At 35.8% G+C, this 25,436-nt stretch overlaps 1 protein-coding gene across 5 annotated transcripts in view; it reads right to left on the bottom strand.

Moving 5' to 3' along the window:
- Positions 1-25,017, bottom strand: part of LOC113493682 (ecdysone-induced protein 74EF) — a 159,990-nt gene extending 134,973 nt beyond the window's left edge. For 4 of the 5 annotated variants that reach the window (XM_026871660.1, XM_026871667.1, XM_026871661.1 and 1 more), the window contains exon 1: positions 24,702-25,017. The gene's annotated coding sequence lies outside the window, so the exon portion shown is untranslated. Of the gene's footprint in view, positions 1-8,323; positions 10,407-24,701 lie in introns of those variants that run through there. The other variant, XM_026871662.1, reaches the window with a different exon arrangement.
- Between the last annotated feature and the right edge of the window lie 419 nt (positions 25,018-25,436).

The raw sequence follows: 25,436 nt of genomic DNA, 5'->3' as shown, positions 1-25,436 counted from the left end.
CCGCTTACGCAACTTAAATCCCCCATGCTTCACAAGTACTGCAGAAATGGTCAACTGCAAGAAATAAAATGTCTAGGGACCATGTTAGTTACCTACTAAAAGTTTTTAAACATGTTGGACAAGTACAATATGATGTAAGAATGTGAAAACTGTGCACTGGCTTTCCACGTAGAGATGCGAATATAGGTAAACCGACAATTTAGCAAATATTGTATTTCAAATATCAATGCTTGATGTAGTATGATTTAAGTTAAAAGTAATAACTTCCAGTTTACTTGCTAGCCCCTGGTACAGCCTTCACAACATAATCAGCTCCCCTCGTGATTATTCCAAAACGAACAAGTTTCTCCTCCATTCAACATGTTTAACAAATCAGTTACAAATCTTCAGATCTAGACCGATTCCAGATTGTGGCTGCATTGTGCACCGCGGCTAGGCTCACTGCGCGTGCGCCGCGTGACAGAAAGGCTGGCTTTCACTCGCGCTTCCTACCCGCGATTGATATACAACACGACAACGCGATTATGTAGCATTCGTAGTTTTTATGCATAAAACTTGTATTTCTTGTAGTTAATTGTCGGAGTTTTTTTTTATTGTTGTTATAATATTGGCATTGTGAATAAATAACAAGTTTTTGCTTGCAATGAAACGTAAATAGATTTTAGTGTTGTTAATGAGTTTGTGTTTGACAAAAGTTTTTTGATTTGTTTACCGAAAAAAACTATTTAATTCAATTTCCAATGTAATATGAGCTTCATACCTTGTGAGCTTTCTATGTAATGTAAGCGATGTGTGTTGAGCACAAGAACAAAGGTTCATTACAATAGCGACTAGTCGGTCTGGAGCATCGCGCAGACGGATAGACAAGTCGCATTCCTAGATGAATTACAACTAGTTAACATCTAAACTGTTGCGGGCTCGCTGCAAGCCCAGCAAAGGCCATTTCTCCGAGGCGAGCGCGTTATCTGCCATCGCTGGTACAAAACCCTGTATAATAAAGACGCAAACGCGCCCGTAACAACAGACGGGCGTTAGAGACTCGCATGCGCCGGCGCAGTGAAAGTACTTTCGCGCGCTCGTTGCCCCGGTCGTCGAACTTGGCGCTGGAGAGAGATAGCGCTATACGAGAGAGCGGGCCAGATATAGTTTTCTGAGGAAAGCCGTGAAAAGCGGCCGGGTGCGGGGTACGCGAAAGTACGCACCATCAGGAAATCGCCGCGATCGTAAATGCCTAAGTTAAATGATTTTTATGCGTCCACCTTTACGATGCCAATAAAAGGTTTATTGTTCGTGCACTATTATTCGCTGCGATGGCGGTGAACTCGATTTTTTAAGGAATTTTCCTCCCTTTTCCCTCACGTTTCCCGGCGCGCCCCGCTCGGGACATCAATATCGTTTTTACAAGTCCCGTTACACGCGATTGCGCCACAAAAACTTTATGGGCACATATGAAATTTGTTGCCGAGCTGCAAGAGCAAAACGAAATAGCAACCACTGAGACAGGGCTGCTACGCTCACTACTCATATCTGCCTCTACCACCGAAACCCATAACTTTTAATTAAAACCTTTTCACAAATGCTATTAATTATCCATTCGCACGCTCTTACTGTTCGCGCTTCTGAGCCCACTTTGCGTCATAAACCACGAAATTTGATAGTTTAATTGCGTTTAGCGTGTGCAACTATCTCCGCTATCAGGAGGTGTATATGTACTTGTTCGCTTACAACGTGATTTCTTCCATTAAACATGGACAGATCTTATCAAATGTTCAGAGTTGTGGCCTAAGTCATAGCCGCAGACGAACATACTGTAAACAAATGTAGGAATACAATATAAGTAAAATTAAACTTCTTTACAAGTAAATTATTATTGAGTATTCAAATATGTAAAACTATCACATCGTCGTCTCCCGAATATTTTCAATTATGAACCTTGAGAAAGATGCACTAATTTCCTTCCAAAAGTCGCACATCCTTTCCAAGACCAGTATTTCAGGAGATTTATTTAAATAAATTACTGAACAATTAAAATAACTACTCTTTAATCACTATCTAGACTACTTATTTACTAAACGACCTATGTACTTAGAGGTTCACAACACAAACATTTAATCAGTTCTCTTACCGCTTATGGCTTGCGCCCACCGCTTAGCCACGTTAATTGTTGCCGCGGAGAGTGAAAGTTTAATGTGTACACGAATTAGTTTTGTTTTCATTCTGATCGTAGCTCGCTTGCTATTTAATTGCTTTTTAACTATGTTACAAGATGGGACTGGCTGGTGAAGGACCCGGCGCTTCGTGCTTTAGAACTCGTTCGTGGTTGATAGTTACTATACATTTGACAGTGAAAGAATTTGTGCGTAGAAAAATATTTTAAATAGGAACATTAATTACATATTATAAGATTTTAGTGCAAAGTTAACTTAAGAATAAGCCCCATCGTGTAACCGGTCAAAATTTTGTTTCTAAATAAAACCATAATCTAAGCTCTTTTTAATTTTTATTACTTTCCGCAAGTTCCGAGATATCCTAGGTACGTGTTAAAAAAAAGCATTGTGATGAAAACTTCGTATGGAAAATACAAATTTCAACGCGTTAGACTTGAAATTGTTTACAGCGACACATTTATAAGGTCACAGAGGTTCGCCGACCTTTGGAGGAGGCGCAAAACTTTGAAACGTGAAGTGCTGAGACAGCAGGGACCCAAGGCTGTGTCAATCACCTTTAAGGGTCTATCAACTCTCAGATTTCTTAACGACGGCAGATTTTTACACTACTTCTAAGCTTTTTAAGTCTATAGTTGTTTTATAAGTTTTGTTAGTATTAAAATAAGTCTTATTTATTTCCATTACCTTTTCAAATCATGAAATTTTTACAGGCGTGATATTTCTCAATGTGCAACTCAAGCCTATTTCCAGGTTGACAATAAACGGCTATTTTCGATTAGATACAATGGTAAATATTACCGATACATTAATAGTAAAATGTAACAAAACAATCGTAGTAAACGGTGCGCTATCATAGATAGTGGTGGCCTAGCCTGATACGCAGTGGTACGCGTAGTGGTGGCCTTGAACCACCCCTGCCGGCGTATCGATCCGCGCGTACTACTACAACCTTTGTTGGTTTACGTAATAGGGACGCAGCGTGGATACCGCCATTCACGAGCGTTACACTTCTGTCCACCGAGTTCGACGATCCGTCTTAAAATGATTTGTTGAGCAATGAACTGGAACTTTGCGTGGATTTTCCTGTTTGATATATGATAAGAAGGGTTAGATACTGGCCTTTTTAATGTAGATCATAAAACTGTACAAATGAAGTCTGAAAGTCATTTTTAATCAAGAGTTTAAACCACTCATTTACAAGTGTACAAGGGACTGAATTTTAATTTCAATTTAAATGTACTGTGCTATATTTCTGTAGGGTTTAGGCATCACAAATACGTTTCACTTGTTAAGAGTTAATCCATGCTTATAAAAGTGTCGCCTTCACCGAGTTTTCCCCATGAAAGAAAATTGGCGCATTGCAGGCACAGGAGGTCGCATTGCGTTGCTATGTCGTTACAGCGAAAGATGAAATGAATGTTAACTAATTAAATTAAAATAGTTGGTGACTTTAAAGATTAAAATCAAAGTTAAGGAAGTATGAGTAAAGTTGCATTTTTAGTTAAAGTTTACGATTTAGAACCGATATATACCGAAAGCTCTTGATGCCCTAATTTTCTTATTCATGAAAATAATATTTTTATATAAAAAATATTCGCCATTAACACACGAATTAAACATAGCCTACTATTATCTGACGTTGTAAAAAGAGAGTTATGTCAACAGCTAACTATAGAATAAATTATTCAATTTTCTACTTACTTAACAACAATGTAACTGGTATTATCTTGTGTTTGTTTTGATAATAATACTACGAATGTCCGACTAGCTCGACTAGGTTCAATAGTAAACCAACATACTATAGTTAGTCTCGTAAAACAAGATCGTTGGCGCGATATAAAGCATTTTCATGTCTTCATTAAGATAGTGCGATACAACCATAGATCATGTAGATCAATTAAATTAATTAACTAAACACGATAAGCATTGAAATTAAACATTAAGTGATATTAACGTGTTCGGGGAATATTTGTACATATTTATGAGAAATGCTTGTTGCAGGATAATGAGGCCAGATGGGCCGATTAGGTACGAGGAAAAGATTTTAAGTGATTATTAATGTTTTTGACTGGTTTTGGGTTGTCTTATTAATATTATTATTCAAAAATACATATATAATGATTACTTGCATGAGACCATAGTGTAGCCGACGTGTAATACAATGTATATGTTTATGTCTATTTTCAAAAAGACGGTATAATACAGCAAAAATTACGCCATAATTTATCCAGTTTAGCAATTTATGGTGCATCTGAGTGGCGTATTAAATAAAGACAGTAAGATTTCAATAATATAAAACTTACGTTGCACAAAATATACCTAAAGTAATATAGTAAGTCCCTTTGAAGTAATGCTAATAATATATTTAAAATACAGAAAACTAAACAATATAATTCCAGGAATACGAGAAACATAAAAGAAACTACTTTTGATTATATTTTATTCATTGTTGTTTCGCGAGACTTTAACAAAAAACAAATATCTCTTTAGAGGAATTAAATCATTTGTAGGTGTGACGGTATGATGGAAGGGGGGGCTACACGTGTCTCCCCCCCCGCGTCCCTCTCCTCTCTCCGGGACCAGAACCCCTAACTTTTTGTGTATCATTAGTTGTGAGTAATCAGAGCCAAGTTGGTACTACATGTCGCTTAAGTCTTAAGATATTAATGAGTTAGGTTATTTAGCGATTTTTTTTCAATTTCAGGGTTGAAATTTGTGTATGAATTATTTATATTGCTATTGTATTTAAAATCACACGAAAAAAAATTGGTTTAATACTATTATTAAAATAATATGACAACATTTACAAAAGTATGTAGAATATAAATTTAGTCTTTATGTTTTTCCTACATTTGTGCAAAGCTAGCAAAACAAAAAAGTTTTCCAAAGTATACCTACTCAAACGTATTTATAATAATAAAAAAACAATTAACAAGATAATTACGATTCATAATATTGTGTAAGGCATATCGGACCCCCCCCCACACCCCGCTTCCTCCCCGGCGTGACCCTGGCGGGGTCGGGGTTCATTCTTCATTGATACACGTGGCGCGACCTCCCACGCCTGGTAGGCGTTCCCTCGCCTTTTCACCAAAAAGCCTTTATTTTGACGTAAATATAGAAGGCTATGTGTTTTTGATCCGGCGTCAAAATATGTGACAATCGTGTCTATGGATGTGCACGCTGTACATAGTTCCAATACATAATTATTTTGATACCCATCTGTAAAGATTTCACATGATCATACTCGAACTTATTTAAAACTAGCTGTTGCCCGCGACTTCGTCCGCGTGGTTAGAAGATATAAGTTATGATTTACACCTGCCCTGTTTATTCCACATTTTCCATTGTATCTTCGCTCCTATTAGTCGCAGCGTGATGATTTATAGTCTAAAACCTTCTTCGATGAATGCGCGTTCAAGCAAACAAACAAACCCTTCAGCTTTATATATTAATATAGAGTATAGATTTCTTGAATGCAATGTTGATGGATGTTTAAAAGTATATTCACGAAATGGGTTAAACAGCCTAAAGTACGTAGGTTTGTCCTGAATTCTCAGTACAGACAAGAATAATAAGAGAAAGACAAGTTATCGTAAGGATCGGCGGATAAGATATCAAAACATGTTGTACTAATGCATTTGTTACAACAATATAGGTATACAATGTAGGTCTCTTGTGTTTCCTAATAAACGTCCTATGTCGAGGTATTGCATAACTATTGCCGAACATCGATATGGAGGCTGTAGAGACTGTGGCCTTACAGGAAAAAATAGTACTAATAATAAGTACTACTTTCATTTAATAAATCTGTAAGTTTAATCCTCTATTTGTGCCTCTTACCCGACTACGAATTAACTTTAATATTAATTTTAACACCTGTATACGTCAAAGCCTTTGTATTAAATATATGGTAATCTAAAACACTATTTATCCTATTCTAAATTCAGGTTTTTATCTCATTAGGCGTTATACTTTAATTTAAATACCGAGTGCGGTAAAACACTCACTATTTAAACTTTAATTCTGGGGTACAACCTCCGCCGGTTGAATGCAGCGGGTTGAAGTGCGGGGGGGAGGGGGTACTCCGCTCATCTCCCTCCCCCCTTTTGCCCGGGAATGGCACGTGTAGCGTTGCCTAGCAATGTGACGCTAATCAGAGAGATACAGAAGATTCACATCAAATAGAGCAGGAGTTTGGAAACAGTTTCGTATATTTAAATGAAAATTGTTTTTTTGAAACTTGAAGTCGTGTCCCATAAAAGTGATAATGAAGCCGTAAAAATAATTGTGAATACGTATGTCATCTACACATGTTGTTGAAATACCAGGATTTACTAATATAGTTTAATACTCATTGATGTTTACTAAACCCTTACCCTATTATAATTTAGCCCGAATGAACGGAACCCCAAATAACTGCTTTTAAAGTTTTTTTTTCACAACTCAAAAAAATATATATTGTCCATTGAAATGTTACATTGTATTTTCGTTTTCATAGAGGACACAATTTGATTTTTCTGATGTATTGTGGGCTAATAATATGTAGGTATCTATAATTTAATTTAAGCAACTCCTGTAGAGTGAACCTTTTGTTTGCGCCTCTCACGTGTTGCTAAACTCCCGCAATCTATTCCGCTCTTGGATACCCATTAAATCTAATATAAGAACGTTTTTGTCGAAATACCGAAAATCGTATTTAATTTCCTAAGCGATGATTTTATGAATAGTAGAATAAACGTTAAAACTATCAACAATAAAGTCCAATTTACATTGCTTATAACATTGTTATTGGAAATAAAGAGAAATTTAAAATCATGCAAATGTTTTATATTAATTGAAAGAGAAATTGCTTTCATATCATAAATATTAATCCTTATTGTAACAAATAATATATTTCTTAAATGCGCAAACATATGAAACGTGTCGTTACTGTCGTTATAAAATATGTAAAACTCATAATTCGTCATTTTAATAAGCATTTATATGTAGAAACGAAAACATATATGACATAGACTGACATCATTCAATTAAAATATTTAATTATATTTCATAGTAATTAATTACATATTACTTCCACGAAGCTACAATTCGTAGTAATCTACGAAGGCTCGTAGCGCTACGGGACTGCTACGAAAGCCTTGAGCGACTACAAAAAGAATTTCTTACAAATAGGTTACGATTTGAAGCATTACCTTTTAAGAGGAAGATCCTCAATGAACATATTATTAAGATGTTTATGAGGGTTGATACGTAACGGGATATCTCGTTGCCATGACAACCACAAACAAAGTTAGGTAACTTGTCGAAAACACGGCATTTCTCTGACCCGAGCTGACATAGAAAGTGATGTATTGATGTGTAATATATTCTATCAGGAACAGTTTCTATCGGAACACTTTCGTTTGGTATTACATTATGTATTCATTCGGATTTCTCGTTCATAGCTGTTACTGGTTATTGATATTATTATGACAGTTCGCGTTAACGAATAGTGACGTAATTATGAAACTAGTTGGTGAACTAGCTTTTATATTAGGTGTGTTGGTTGCTGGTGCGGTTGGATTTATTTGGCCTGTGTGAGGCTTTGATATAGGCATTGTTTTAACGAATATAACTCTTAATGTTTACAGTTACTTTTTAGTGTTAAGTGCTACAAAAATTATGATGACTGCGAAACGGCGAATACAAAATGAAAATCTGGAAACAGCGAGAAATTTCTGATTTAGAGATTAATTGTAAGAGAATTCCTTATCGTTTTTCAAGATTCCTCATGAATACAACCTTCTTATTCAATCTAGTACTATCTTGGCCTTCGTATTTAAAAGTATTTTTCTGGAACATTCATTGTAACTCCGCTTTGTTTTACAATAATTGATTGCACCTGATGAACGATACGTACTTGGTATCGTCGTGTAGGAAAACGCCTCGGCGTCGGGACCGTGACGTCACTGGCGTCAGACCTCTGCGCTCACAGTAAGGACCTTACGAGGGTACCCACTGTCGTGTGTACCTTGACATACGACAAAATGAAACAGGAACTTTTATATTAAAATATGCTTGATAAAAAAAATAGAGTTCTTTAAACAGCTGCTTTTGTTTAAAAAAACGATTTATATTAATATGGTTAATAAATGTTTAAATTAAATATTTACCCGGATTCAGTGCAAGCGTTATAGGTACGTTTATAAACGTTCAAGGGCACTTCACAAATTACACATTAATTACTTTGAATACACTGATACACCGAAATTACTTAAATGATGTCAACTAAAAGTATAATAATAACCTTGTATTAATTAATCACGATAAAAAATATCAAAATCACAATTAAAGGTAATTCAAAATTCGCGTAGAATACTGAGTCCATCAAAAAAAAATCACAAACGTCAGAGTGCGCGCACGTTTTATTTTTAAACTGGCAACGCGCGACCTCAGGCGCTTGAATGTAGTGCCAATGTCACAATAACTAGGTCTATGTCAGCGGGCGGCCTCACTGCCGCGGGGATATGTCTGCACGTTTTGTGGCCTTATTTGGCGCTTTTGGCGGGGTCACTGGGCTTTTTAATAATCGAAATCAACTAAACATATTCGTGAACACACCTGTTAACGTCAAATCACGTGTCAAATTCACCAAAGAGTTCGTATTTCGTATTTTTGTAGGTTTCGGGAACAATTCTTATCGTGCTTGACCTTGATTAATATCTGACAATTAAACATATTTTTCACTTACAGTAATCATATCAGTATTATTTATAAACATGAATAGTGTGTGTAACATTTTAGCGCCAGTGTTGTTACCACAGACCGCGGTTATTTGTCATATAGCAACATGATTCAGATCGCCACACGAACTTATTATAAATAGTTTATGAAATAACTTACCTACTTATAAAGGAGTATTCTCGCTTGTTAAGATACTCGTTCTACCATGTAATTATGAGAATTTGTTTGTTAATGTAATTCGAATAAAGGGTACGTATACTAAGGTCGATTTTAAACGCCGATACAAGTATCCCATGGTCAGTTTGATTTGATAGCGAGTATTTATTTAAAACCGTTTAATAACAGTAATTTGTTGTTAACTGCAATATTCAAATGAGTATTGCATCAAATTAAATGCACATAAATTAGGTGTCCCACATTTTGGTACCGAGTCATACATCAGTCACTAGTGTTGTTCAGTTGTTCGCCAACGCGTATTATAATGACAACTGCCAAATATTATGGCGCAATCACACGCAACAAGCTACAATCGTACTACTACTTATATACCTTTATCATTAATTTTTAATCTTGTATAATATAACATATTAATATCATCAGTATTCCCGGTCATTTCTCTATGAAATTAAATATCCTTGTACTAAAAAAAATCTTGTTCAATCATTATTGAAGTGAGTCAGTTGTGTGACGTCACTGATAAGGATTTGTTCAATGATCGACAGTACACCATAAATGTTAGGAACATATAGACCTCTGCTAGTTTCATAGGTAGCGTGAGTTTGTTGCGACACCCGCGATCTACAATATTGCGATTTTCTTGAATTGTGCAATCAATTACTAAGTCAATGCTAAGGTCAATACTTCGCATTGGCTAAAATAACTTTGTATTAATTGACATACATTTTTTTCCGTAGTATTTTTATAATAGGACGTACATTTTAAAAGTATAGAGTCGTATGAACTAAATGAAATGGACTATCCTCACCGATAGGCGTTCTTTTGTAACAAACGCTTTACATGTTTATAATACTTATGCATAAGTAAAAATAAATACCAGTTTGAGATAGTGGTAGCCTCGAGAAGTTCCCTGAAACCCAATTTGTAATGTCATTAACACGATTTATAGATAAACTGTAGATAGTACTTGCATCGACGGCTCGTGATGCCCGGCCCTGACGGTAACCTTGCTGGGCTCTCGCTCGCGCGCGCCGCAACCCGCATCCATCCGTCTCTGTCTGACTGAATGATGCAGTGATAACTACCGGATTCCGTGCGCGTGCGTCGTGATCAAAACGCTGTTTGATATTTCCTTCAGTGATGAAAGGGCTGTTTATATTAGCGTGGGAAAATCTAGATCTCTCCAAACTGTTACTTGTACCAATTGTTTTCAAAATCAATAATAATTTAAATATCACTTTTTGAGGAAAAAATCGTAAATTCCACTACAAAAATGTTGTTCATATTTGTCACTATTAAATATTGAATATTTCGTAAGCTGAGAAAGGAATACAATGCATAAATACACAAATTCACCTGAACACATGTTATTTTTAAATATCTGTATATTTAAAAAATACAAGCAAGGCTATAGATATAATCTTGCATTAATCACTTAAATATTTTTATGCCATATCATTAAAATACCTAAATAAATAAATAATACAAAAAACGTCGTACATACTTTCCTCGATAACTTACTATTAAATCATCTTTATGAAAATATGCATAAGGCAACACAAAGAGAATTATTTGATTGAAGTTTTAAATGTCTCTTCCTCTTTTATCGTTTAACAGTCAAAACGACACATTTTTTTTAATTTCTGACAATTTTATAAAAATTAAAATGATGTATTTCGCAACATTACTTGTGATCTGACAAATAGCTGATGAGCGTGCTCTACTGACCTGTTATACTAAATAACTTGCAAGCATTATGCGAGTGTTCAAGCTATGCATGTTTCGATAACGTCATCAGATATACTGTTAATACTAGAAATAACTAAAGCACGTTAGTTACAAATTATAAACCCATTAGATGATTTTCCATCCTGTACTTTCTTTTTTTATCAAAGTGTTTTGAAATCGATTTGTTTAAAAATACCCTGGATAAAGAATAGTGTTGCCCACCATTACTCGACGCGCCAATATACAGAATATCAAATTAAACATACCTAAGTAGTCACAACCTTTCGCCTCTATTCTTCTCTAGAAGAATACTGTTCTCTTTTTAATAAAACTTAAGCATTTTCTTTGTTCCTAAAGCAATAAGATGTCTCTACAATGACAACAGACAATCAAACATTCACAAGCTCCCGTAGCCTCTTCGGCGAACCACTCAGCAATTAGTCTACATTGGAAAACCTCAATAAAGACATAACGCGAGCATTCAAGGGAATTAGGACAAGCAATTATATTATCTGCCGGCATCGCCAAATTAGACCAAGGCCTTTCGAAACAGATAATACATATATGTTTCATGCGTTAACCATTCCATTACTCATATTTGACAGATAACTAGGATCTTTCTCATTGCGCCCTCCTTTTTTCAAAAATGATTCTCATAGACTTAAAAATACAGAACAAGTGATTGTTTTCTTTTTTATTTAAAAATAGAATACACTGGCAACTGTTTTCTGAAAAAAAAATAGCTTAACAACGCAAACGACCATCCAAGAAAACACAAAACTTTTACTTTTAAATAAAATTTAAAGATCGAAACAACAAATGTATTATTAATTAATCATATAAATACATTAGCAGTCAGTATCTAGGGCGTATTGTGCAACGCGCCAGTTATTGTTTTAAATCAAAACGACCGTATGCGCAGACGCAGCGACTGTCGCAATGCGCCCTAAATTACATTATACTTTTTGCAAGTGCAGCAGGTTCATAGCAAGTCTGACTAATTCGTGTCATCTTTGTTTAAATGTTTTGTTTATGGAGACATTTTAAACGTTAATTTACGTCTGTTATATGTTTTTTGCTGCTTTTGTTATTTTACCAACTAAGCTTTGTTAACATTTAAGTGCATTAGCACTGTGGGCCCTGGTTCCTTTTTGCAGTATCTCTATAACATTTAGTAATAGGAAGAGCCTTTTGGCAATAACATCATTTAATATTTTTCAGAAAAACCATAACAAAATCCCCAATTCTGATTGCCTTAAGAACCAATTTGGTCAGTAAACCACCAGGACAGCATACTTTTTAAGTATTATTTGCTCTAAATTTACAATCAGCCTCATTTTACAATAATGAGTAATTAGTGCTACTTAGCGTATTGGCCTCTAGACCAGCTCGATATAATCCTAATTACAGTATTATTGTAGCGCGTGACTTGGATGCACCTTAAAACGCCACCTCGAATTATATTACAAGGTTCGCTCCGTTAACTTAACACGTGCGAGGTTTTGAATTAGTAGGATCGAGAAAACTATGGAGCCGATAGGTATCAATAAAATGTTAGCAGAACTGAATAAAAAAGATCGCAAATAAGAGTTGAAGTATTTGCGAAGAAATTCAAAGTATAAAAGAATGAAAATGACAAATATCTTTGCTCGACATAGTTCAAAAAGGCTGATCCCAATAAATTAAGTCTGACATTAACTGCGCATCAAAAATTGTGCCAAAAATTTACTACACCGTGCGTAATCCGTGATTCCGAATCAAAAGTTTTTTTTCCGCTAGTTGTGGAAGCACGAAAATAACTCATAATCCCAATCCGTTTTCCCGGACAAAAATATCAGAGGCGCCAACCACGCGGGGGCGTTATCACGAGGCACTCGAGGTAATATAATGACACCGAAATATACTGAACACAGCGAAAAAAGGCACCAAACAAGAGTACACAGCTATTGATAACCCTGGCCAGGGGAATGGAAATAATAAGCCTCACTACATATTTATAAGTAGAAACGATTTATAATAAAATTCGCAATCCGCCAGCAGGTGTTCTCGTTAAGATTTACACTTCTTTATTTTTACGACAACCTACTTTTGATCGCCCCATTTACTCCTAAGTAGTAAAATCTCGAGAACCGATTGGCCGACGTAACCTACATCGATGCAACCTTTAATAGATCGAATAGGACCTTGATTTTGACACTTAGTTCGGTAGTCAATGAAGACAATTTGCACGATGGTGCGATGTTGCGAAAACTTGACCTTAAGGCGCGGCATGGTGGTGACGCTGCCGCCGCCTCGCCGCTCCGCCGCCGCCGCCGCGCCGCGGAACAAAAACCTTCAGTTGAAACGTTTAAACTTAACCCAGTGATCATGACACACTTTTAGTGATTACGTACGGCTACGGCCGTGTGTGCGCGCGAGCACATTTCGTCCACAAAATTTCGGCCTTTTTTTCGTTTACTAAATAGGTTGTTTTAGTAGGTCGGTATATATAGATGACCTTAATACGGCGGCTATGGGATTGTGGCGCAAGTGTCGAGTGACACTCAATGACAGCTTGATGGAGGACCGAGACTCCCGAACTACTGCACCTACCTACTCTAAACGGTCTGTATTTACAACTAGCTCGATTCATTATTCAGATTCAGTACCTTGAACACAAAGTTACACCGAATTCTAATATCGATAAATATTAAATCCGATTCTTGACATTTTAATTGATTTGAATTTTATTTCGATACATATACAAAAATAAACATTTTTTATGCATAGTTGACCAGGTCTAATACAACCTACAAACATAGAAAACATAACAAAGGTATTTTTAAATAACTCAATAAAAATAATAATGTTTAAATTGATTCGGCGAAGGCGGAAAGAGCGGACGCCAGATAGAGGCAAGGCCAGCCGTCAAGGTCCACGAAAACGTATAATTACATACAAATTTGGGCTCTATTCCTATTAACTTAGAGTTATTAATTGCGTGGGCTCGGCGTGTAATGCAAGACAATAAGTTGGGTGTTTTTAATGCAACATTTTTCAGTAATAGGTAGAGATCAAGGTTGTTGAATGTAGACGTATTGTACGTAAGGCCGGCGGCGCACACGCAGCGTGTGGGTGACCGAGTGGGGCGCTGCCACTGCCTCCGTGGATTCCCGGCATGTTTATGGACTAATATTACTGATATCGCTGCCAAATGCTTAAACTATGAGTAATTTGATCGTTGTACCTGTGATTGTACAAACTAATTGTAGGCGAAGACATTTTAATTGCAGAGTGAGCACAAAAGAAAATACTCGATAGGCTTGAGTGGCTCCTAGGGATGCCTAATGGGAGTAATGTTATGGCAGTGGGCATAGACCATAACGAGACGATTTACTTAGTTGCTCCGATATTTGACGCTGACGTTTTAATGACAATTACGTAATGACTGCATCATTATGTAATTTAATGCGAGTGTTTTCAACCAATACAATGTGTGTGACAAGTGGGTGGCGTGCCAATATTTTTAGAATAACTCACGTCTCTCTTAATATGTGCTTAAATGAAAACAACTACGATCCAAAAAAAATACTTTTACTCTCGCCAAATACATGCTTTGATTGTTTTTAATTTGGGGCATTTGCAATTCCAAGTGAAAAAGTTTTTATATCGTAGTCTATGGCGGCAATAATTCTATGATTGTCTATAGTTGAACTTGCCCTTGGTGGAGCAAATCTATAGTTAAACTGTAATGATTATGAAATAAGGAAACTGGTTAATTAATCATAGCACAATAGGTGCAGTTTATTTAATATCAAGGTCCCATTTTGTTACCAGGAAATTATTTTTAACATTGCTCAAGAGAGAGAAAATAGTACACAGATCTATTTTAATGTTTTTTTTTTATTAATACATGATATTTATTAATAACGATTCTTTAGTGCTATCCGTTGTAAACAGTCTGTTTAATTACTGATTCTCCTTCAAAGAGTTAGCCAATATTTCGTGCACATCCTTAATTCATTAATTAATATGCTAAAGTTCAAACTTGGTTATTAAAACTAAATTAAATAACTATAAATCTTACTTGGGTCTGCTTTCGATTGGTCTAATAATATGAAATAGAAGCAGAATCATAAATCAATGGTCTAGCAATAATCATCACTATTACAACATGTTTCACTGTTTGAAATTATAGATACAACCTTCATTGTTTAAATTACTTCAAGAAAAAAGTGAACAAAATCTGCAAAGGAAAAGGTTTTGTAAAATCCCCTTTGTCACATTCTTCGAAAGATATTTTTATTAACCTCACGCGCTCTTTTTAATGCCACACATGGCGGTTTAATGGTTTTAAAAAGCCATAGCTACTCTATATGATAAAGTAGGTCATGGATGTCCCCCAAATTCATTGCACACTCAATTAATGAATGAATGGTTTTAACAGTGACGAATGGTGAAACAACGAACAGAATGTCAGAGAGAGACAGATGTAGCCAGCCGAGAGAGAGCGCGCGGACCTTGGCAGTTATGTTTTAAAGCTGCACTTATATGTAATAAAGGTAAAGCCGATTTAGGCAGGTTGTTTATGATGACAGGCATTATTCTAAGTGCGGTTTGTTATAGGCTCTTTCAGGGTAAATAGTCAGAACTTGTACCGGTTTAAAAGCACCTGCCAAAACTGCGATCGAATGGTCAGAACTTTTATGTAACCTTCGCTTTTAGTGAGTAAGTAAGGTAGCTACAGAGTTAGCGTTATTGAGCAGAAAAGTATGACGATGGGTACGGAACAGTAGATTTTTAAGCAACGTAAAGAGCTCAGATTAGTCATCACGTGATAGTCTATCAAACGACAGGCTAACGTATGAGCGATGACGTCAGGACCATGCAGAGAATTTAATCTATGTAGATAACAGACAAAAACTCCATTAGGAAGTGAATTATCAAAGCTATCTGTATAACAGCTGCGAGGCGCGGGCTAGAGCCACTATCAAACTAGGCCAAGGCCGGCGACACAGGCGCGGACGTCCGCGGGCCGCCGAAACGTGACCCCCGAGATAGTGTAGCGCACCCCCCCTCGTCACCAGCCCGCCAGCACATGCGGGGAGATGCACGGATCTAGTTATCGTGGTTTGCGCATCGCGACATTTTTGCGCCGATGGCTGCCGAAAATCGCCGAAGGTTGACGAGTGAAGGCGAGCGTTTAGTGCGTATCGACTGACGTTTGTTTTTATTGTGTCAGCGAATGCGTAACAGTGTTACTACTTTCCCTGCGGTTGCTTTATTTTTACCAAAACACCAACTAACGAAAAAGTACAAACACAGTTGATGTTCGGAGTTTTTAAAAGAATAGTTTATCTACAACTGACTGAGTTTCTAAAAATACTGCCATTACTGAAAAAAAGTGCAAGTACCATGAATTATTGCCAAAACAAATATTCAGTGGTATAAGTGGCTCAAATTTAAAGCACTTTGCAAATGTTTCTACTGAACTACTCTATTTATTGCGAATAGTTTTTGTCAGCACATTCATAAATAATAACATAAACACACAATAAACTGACGCGGTTTAACGAATTCACCAAAGATGTGTAATAAAATAAAATAAATTATGATTTAAGATCTCAACAACTTGAATAATTTTAAAATAGGAAATTACGCGATTGTTAAAACTATTCTCAAAAGATACGTCAGACATTTATTTTAAAACATCAGAACCTCTTTATTTAAATATGAATTTAACAAAACAAATTACCTACGTTGCACGCACACAAAATTCCCTCCTTCCAATTTCGAAAGTAGTTCTTTTTTTTTACTTTTTACGAGCACAGCAATGACATACAGCCAATAAAACTTACCATTATTTTATTCTGTCCACAGATCATAAAACAAACCCTTTACGATGGAGTATTGATTGAAAAATAACTTTTTTAACTTTGTTATGTTTGGATGTCGTAACGTAACAAATACAATAATTTGTTACAACAAGTTTACGGTGGTCGTAAAAGATGCCATAAATAGCGGGCGAGTATTGACAACCCTTTGGATGGGGAGTAAAATATTGGGCAACAACAATAGTAACAGTAAAACAAGATTTAACCTTTTCTTTACGGGACTTTTTAAGTTTTTAGCGGTTTACTACGTTTTGAACGGTGGATTATTTGGCTCCTGTGTCCTGTGGAGTTTTAGCATGAGTTGTGTCGTCTAAGTTTCCATCACCGGTTCGGCATAGATGTGGCTCGTGATCAACACTATCAGATCGTATCGTAATCGCTAATTTATGAGTGGAATTCCTGTGTCATACAACGGTATCTTTGATAGTTTATCAACTCTATATCTATAAGATACTGGGGCTTGGCCCTCCACCTGAGAGGGTGTTGTTGTTCACGGTCATTGAGAGAACACAGATTTGATGCAAAGTGATTATTTATATCATTCATTAACTACCCAGCTATCATATATCATTTTGCGACTAAGAACTTTGAAACGATTTTTTAGCGACAAGCGCGACAGACTACCTACAACCTTGGTTGTAATGACAAACAAAAAATAAAATCAGGGCACAAAATATTAAAGATTCGACCCTGCGCCCTGAATACCGACATTAATCGCAAAAAAAAACAATAATACAAATTGGCGCCAACTCCCGGTCGTATGCGAAATAGTAGCGATGTAATTGGGTCATTTTGGCGCCAAGGTCGGGATCTGTCGCCATGGCAACCATACTATCTTTGCGACCTGTAAAACACATAGAGATGCAGAGAAAGAGTTACAGATAGTAATAAAATTCCAGTTATAAATAACAGAGTTACTGTTTGTTTTCATTAGTTTTGGCTACAATGTTCTCTACCAAGAAATTGTATACAATGAGTTGCGTTAGTTAAAATTGATGTGTCTGTGTCTAGTGTTAAACATACTGATCTATCACTGAAATAAATCTTAAAAAAAGAAGCTCTGAATAACCAACAAATATAACATAATCTTAACAATCTGTTTCGCTTCACAAAGTCTGTCATCTATATTTCTATCTTTCCTATTTTAATAAATCATATCTCATTATTTTGTAAGCATCCTCTCAGCAGTTGTTAAAACCCAAGAATTTATCAGACAATGATTCAAAGGCTAGTTATAAAACTAGCGGCCTTTTTTACGCGAGTAGCTGCGCGGGCGCATCAACGTAATGTGTGTCAAGGAAACGAATGTATTGGAGAAAAATTCGCAAGCCTTGACGCTGTTAGATTAGAATTAGGATTGTCCGAATTTATTTATTTTATTACACGCGGTAAAAAAAGAAATTACGAGCTGTTGATGATTTTATACGAAGGTCAAATGAAGCAGAAAAGTATTAATAAATGTACTAATTTGTGTCGTCATTTGCTATAAAACAGTTACAACATTGTGTTGTGTTTCATTTGAAATTAAAAGTGTAAATTGACTGTAGTCGCAAGTGAAAGGTATTTAATTATGCGCACACGCATCGAATGACAAAACCTTCGATGTTTTAATTTATTGTTTTTTACAGAAGTAATTGGCCTCAAATAGGCCTTAAACAATTATAAAATTAATATGACGCGTGTTTTAACTACGTGACCATAATCAGGCGTGCATTTAATACAGCATTCGTAATTGAACAACTGTTAATTAGGTTGTTGAAACTGCAAAGAAAAAACAAATTTAAAAAGGAACTAACATCTAATTTTTTTGTCAAATTTACGTCATACGTCAAAGAAAATAAAATCTTGGTACCGTGCAAATAGAGTCAGTATTGCAACGTTTCGAAAATACCTTAAAAAGGGCCTTACACATAAAAAAACAATATAGATATAAAGGAAGTCGCGTAACAGTTTTCTTTCTACATGGAGTGTTAATCTCGGTTGTCGAGTTGTTTCTAGCCGGGGTCACAGTTCGGCGTGATAGCAGCCAGTAAAAATACTTAGTTCGTTACCCCCGCCCAAACAAACAACCAATTGTACTGACATTAGTTAAGACAAGTATTCATTTATTATAACACTAGTATAACAATCTGATGAATATTCATGTGGGAATCTAAAACAATAGCAACGCGCCGATATTATTTTGTTTTATTGTAGAGATATTAATTAACTGTTTTCAATGATTTAGAAGTCAAAATTGCTCTTTACTTCTCCCACTGCTTGGTACTAGTCAGTACTGTGCTAAATATGTCTGTCCCATAATGTAATCTGAAGGAGTTTGAATATAATTCGAAGTTTCAATAAAGTTGAGATACGAGAAAGCATCACCTATAGGGACTAGATTTTTTTTATAGAAATCACCCGAACGTTAAACAAAACCTCACCAAGTCTGTTCCATTTTCCCAAAATCTACAAAAATATAACGTTACACAATACAAACAGTTCATCAAGAACGACAATCACTCATAAATTATTCAGTACACAAAATCAGCGTATGTTTTGCTCAAATCTCTTCCGGCTGTCGAGGAAACGTTTATTAATAGCTCATGGGATTCACTGAATAAAAGTTTAATGTTCATCATCAGGCCGTTGAACCCGTCGCCATTCAAATAAAACCTACACGGTAGTCGCTGGGAAAATTCAAACAGTATTTTTGGAAACTTCTGTCATAAAAATGCCTTTATCATCATAGTTTCGATGCCATTCTCGGCTGAGCCCTGGCATGTATATGTTTCAGATTTGGTAAGTGCCGCACGTGGATTTAAAAATAGTCGCCCACTGGACTGAGCCCATTATGAATTCTGTGTATTGATAAGTGGTATGATAACGAAAATTCAAACTCCACATGAACCAACTGCTTTACCATTCGTAATCGTTTTTGTTCATATACACTTATAGATATTTGTAAAAGGAGAGTCCGCTATAACTAAAAAATATGATAATCTTAAGATTTAAATAATCACAACTAATCTTATTATGTATTAAACTGCATACAATAAACCAGTAGAATGTTCTAAGATATTAAAAAGTTAACATCGACGTAATCGCGGTGACGTCCATTTGAAATCATACTTTCACTCTCCGCGCGTCGCGTGCGCGCGTCTATGCGGAAGCCGGGCTGCGCCGGCGCATTTATTTAACGCTATCTTTAGAATGCTACTGAAAATGTTCGAATTGCATTTGTTATTTATTGCTAATGCACCGGTCCCTTGTCCTTTCGATCGGCTTGATATTATATTAAATTATGTTCCCCAGTTGGCACTTCGTTAGAAAGCGTTTTGTAATGTTTCTATTAAATAATAATGGCTAGAGTATTAGGCAATCAGAATTACATACACCAAGATTTATAGACTAAACTTATGTCTAGTCTAATAACTTAGATAACACCTTGTAAATAGACAAAACGTAGAATAAAATTTTATTGAAGCCTGTGGAAATAGTAGATGATTTCAAAGTTTGTTTTAGTGGCCGTCATCAAAAAAACGCCGGCGCCAGTCCGTTTACATAAAAAAACATAACTGGTCGAAAACTTCTTAGCCTATAATAAAAAATGAATGGACAACAAAATATGATTGCTCACGAAAATTCGTGAACAGATCCCGCGTTTTGCAATAGATGAGCTAACTAAATTAAAAAATAAAAGTTATTGTTAACAAGAGAAAGCCATTTCACCATTATAAATGTACATGTGATTCCATCGTTTGTAGCTTGCGACCATTACTTGAAAGTATACATTATGTCTGTAGACGAATTTAAATCGTATCGTCTTTCACGTAAGGCTGCTTGTTGCGTGACATTTGGTTTTCAGATGCTATTGTACCGAATCTTAATGACAGCTCAGTTGGGATGACACGCGAAGTCCGACTGATTTCGAAGTTTTTAAGTTAAATTTCTTAAGCAAGAAAATCACGTGTTCTGCTTTAAGTGGATTGAATTGCATTTCTTGTTGCTATGGCAAAAACTGGATTAAAATAAACGCATCTGCGTACATCTGCGCACCTTCTAGGCACAATCATGCATGATCCTGTTACGAATTGGAAAATGAGTTTTCATAACAATAATAAACAAAAAAGTTGACAAAACTATTTTCGAACAAAGCAAATGAGTGTCTTGTCCTTCACACAGCAGCGGATGAGCGCGAATGAGTAGAGTTTATACTAATTAGCCTTAATTGATACGGGTTAGCTAATGGATAGATAAAGAAATAAGATGATTTTGTACTAAGAGGATGACTTTGTACCGAAAGACATTCAAAATACTCTACCTCCCAACATTAAAATGCAAGATTACTTTGAGACGTTAGAACAATCCGTCGCTACATTATTCTCAAAAGTTAAAGAGACCACATATGATTGAACGGCGACTCAAAACTGATTGCCATTTTCGTATTCGAGTATTATATTCCCAGAACGCCTGGGATTAATTGTAGAAGCAGGAAGCGTTGAAATGAGCACTTACTGTTATGGCAGCTACGGATTTTATGGGGTAAGACCGCAGCCAGTGCAGCTCGCAGCTGAGCCAATAGCATTGCCAATAGCCAATATTTGCTGTAAGTTAACGAGAGATTGGATCTCGCCTGGCACGGCTGGCATGCAGAGCAACCGTATTTGGTCATTTACTGGCATATTCTTATAGTTTGTGGTTCTTTACGATTGCGGTTCTATTCGTAAGCCAAGATTTTCCTCTTATTTTTAGACAGTCGATCGTCTTCAAAGTTCAACTTAGTCAAAGTTAGGAAAGTTGATGATCGATCATAACATTTTGGAGGTCGATCGTGAGTAGCGTTGGTTTATTTGATGTAGCTTGTTTTCTACATCATACTATATTATAATATTTCTTAGGGGAACATGCTAAAATATAACTACATCAAAATAAACGCAAATGTTGCAAGATAGTTCTTATTCAAGTTTTATAGAGAATTCGAAATACGAACCCAAGGCAGTTTATGAATTACAAAAAGTGTTACAGGGAGTTTTTGGGACATTTTTCTTCTACTTGTCGCTTCCTTTAATAACATCGTAATATTCCCAGCACCATGCTCTCTGCCGCCCTCGTGAACAGATGAGCGCTGCACAGATAGCCGCAAGGCCGCTGCGCTTGATAAGCTATCGATAATACGCCATGTTCCGTGATTGTGTAATACCAGTCATTGTTTGTGTTTGTCGAGGGACAGGGACGGCTTATACAACGCTTCAGTTAGAACAGTTCCGAGCTACAATGATTTGATTAGCCGGTAATTATAATGATAGATATTAGAAAATAATCTAAATTAAGTTCATGTTCAAGCTGGTTTAAATAAATAAACTATAATTGTAACTAGTAATTTTCTTGAAGATGAGTCTTACTTAAAAATGCAACTAAGCATTCTGGGTGGCTCCGAAACTAGTCAGGCAATCCCGATTAACACAAGTGAGTATTCCGTTGCATCTCTTAAGTATAATGAGCTACAAACTTACATTGAGTGTTGCTATTAAACACTTAAACTTACTTCATAAAAAGTATAAAAACGTTCATAGTTTAGGTATGTACAAAATACTACACGAACTCAAGGCAAATGCTTTTTTGTACGTCGGTACATATGCAAAAAAAAACATCGACCTGCATATTTCCAATTATTTAAATCCCAAAGCAGTTAGTTACGGTCGGTGTTTGTATTTTTTTCTTAGTTCAAACATTGATTTTCATGCATGCATATTTCGAAGGCACTCTCATAAAATTGTATTGTACGCAAATGTTTGAGTGGTTCTTTATGGGCCATAAGAGCAGTTCAAATTACGATTGAGTTTTATATTTTCCTTATAAAAGTTTGTACGCGCTGTTTGGCGGTAAATTTGGAGATCGCAGCATTACTCATCGCACAAGTGGAGGCAAGCAGAGACGTGCAAGCAAAAAGATCTGTGTGTTCTAAAATGAATGTCAAACATATCCATAAAGGTTTAAGAACTAGCTCCCAAATTAAATTTTAACTTTAAGTTACAGCATGCACAAATGGACTAAGAGAAAATTTATTTAGTAAGCAATATTTTTTTCAAGATGAACCGTGAATACTGCTCTGTCATGAAAAATGCAAAAATGCAGCTTTGGGAAACAAAGAGAAAATACAGTCGCCGCCGTCTCTACGGCATGTTAATGTTCTCCCAAGCTGTACAAGCGTGGAAATGTTAAGTGAAATAAGTTTTATGTACTAAACGAGTAAGAATTAAATTATCAATCATAAATACCAAGAAAAAAAAACAAATTATTGAGTCTATTTCAATATTCGCTTGGAAAGTGTAATCAAAACCAACTTCACTTTTTATCTGACTACAGCAAATTGTATCGAAAACAATAACTTTCGCCAACTATTTCAGAAATGCCCGAAGTTTTAAAACGTGCAGAAAGTTGTTTTTCCGACAGATCCCCGGCAATAACTGCGCAATACTTAGATAATACGCGAGGCCGAGCAGGTACACTTAGTCATTGTCCTTAAAATTAGGCACATTATGAGTAATCATGGTGGAGACGAGATTGAAGCCAAAATGTTATTGCGACACCCTAATAGTGGGTAATATATTGCAATCATGTGTATTGTGGAGTATAGTAAAGTTTGTGTGTAGAAAAATTAATAAAAAGAAGTTCGCGGAAAAGAGAAGATCTATCAAGAAGTTTCTTACATTTGTCTTCAAATGAAACTGTTTATCTTTTATCTGTTATTTTGAGTTACTTAAATGATTACTCAATAACTTGTCATCCTCTAGAACGAAGTTAAATCTATTTATCTCTTTTTAATCTATTCAAAGTATGAAGTAAAGCCAATCCAACAATGAGAGCAGTTTCAGAACGTACCCGAACTGCGTAGTAATGATAATACGCAGTAGTACCGTAGCGGCCTTACCGTCAGCTTCTCAGGCACAATCAAACTCATTCAAAGGATTTTCGACAAACGATCAAAGATGGACTTGTTTTTATATATCTTAATGATTTGATGAGATGTTTAAGGTAATTGTAGAGTTTTATGTCAAGTTGAAAAATAAGCCTACACTTACTTCTATCCTCATATAAAAGTTTATTTTTTTAAGTGAACAAATCCGTTAAAAAAATACTGAAAGTGAATTTGTAAAGTGAAATAAAATCTAGTTTAGTTAATGGTGTCGGATAGTGTTATAAACATCGTCGTACTGTCAACATCTAAAATGGTAATCATCTCACGAGCGGCGAAAGTTTATCTAGAAAACAAACAACTTTTGACAGATTTCACACTACAAGCTGTGAAGCGGTAAAACTCTTATTATTTTATTTTGAACTTAAATTTAAGTAGTTATCTATTAAATTACTAGAGGCCACTATCTACAATAGAAATATAGTCCTTAATTATCGTGAATTGTCAATTAAAGGCCAACATGCGAGTGTCGAGAAGTCGTTTTGTTAAATGTGGTCAAATTATGTCATGATCTGCCGTGACGTGACGACTGAACTCAGGGCCACGAGCTTTTGTGATCAGTGTGGGCTGGCTCTTACACTCAATATAAACTATTGCCATTCTTAATTCCGAATTTACGAAGCAAAACAATCAGATAAAGAATAAAGAGGAATGAAAGTAAACGTGCTCGCCATTCTGTGCTAGAAACTTATTTTTACTTTCAATTTACAAATGTACAATTCAAGTGCAAAATCTTTAAACAACCAACCAAACTTAAATGTTTATTTTTAAAACTGTAGCCGGTTTTATCACTGAACAATATTTGCGTTTTATTTCCAAGATTATTTTGTAAATTACGCTCCGGCCTTATCTAAAGATTTTGTATAAATTGTCACAAGTATTTTAGCAACGTTAAAAGCCTGTGAATTTTTATCGCAACATTTTATAATATTATGTCGGCCAGATGAGTGTAAAATGTTTAGTGTTCGGCGTTAGTAATCATGTTTGTTTGTTAAAATGTTTTGGTTAATACCTATAAAGTAATTTGACTCTTCAAAACAATGTACACGAGAGAGAATAAAAGATACTCACCAGGTCCAAAACGCAATCCAAAGGTTCACTGATCCGTCCACATGCACACAATAATAAAAAATCAAAATATTACAATAAAATCAGTTTGATCCAGAAGGAAATGTGTTAGGATTCCTTAAAAACACTGGCAACACTTCTGTCACTGTCAGAGAATTTTCAAATCAAGAACACACACAATTTCAAAATACAGTTCCACGCTGAAGGTTGCGCTCGTAACGTGTTCGGGATAAGTAGCGATCGTCGCACATACGTCCGCTCGGTGCGGCGGCCCACGAGTCACTGAACTGCTGCACAACCGCGCCCCCGTCAACCGGTGGATGCTCGCGTATATTTTTATGACTGCTCCAACTAGTGTTATCATTGTCAAACCCTGAAATGGTTGTAGATTTAAGAAATTGGGTCAAGCGGTTAGCGCTGCGGAACGAAAGTGCGGGGAGTTCACTTTATTAATTTGTTTTGAAACTCCTTTTTTACTCTATATTTTTTACTCGAAATTCCTGCTCTACTAAACTTTGAGAGCTATGATATGACATGTCTCCCACATTTGTTGTTGTGTTTAGTCATTACTTTTAAATTTTCAAAGGAATATAAAATAAAACCGCATATTAACACTTCTTTGCAAATGACCTTAACGAGCGACTCTACAAAATTAAAAACTTAATCAAAATTTTTATCAAACCTATTTAAGCATTGACACAAACTTGTTTATATACTAAATTATCCTTTTTCTGATAG

Source organism: Trichoplusia ni, chromosome 5 (assembly GCF_003590095.1).
Source record: "Trichoplusia ni isolate ovarian cell line Hi5 chromosome 5, tn1, whole genome shotgun sequence".
Taxonomy (NCBI): domain Eukaryota; kingdom Metazoa; phylum Arthropoda; class Insecta; order Lepidoptera; family Noctuidae; genus Trichoplusia; species Trichoplusia ni.
This window is presented reverse-complemented; position numbering and strand designations above follow the sequence as displayed.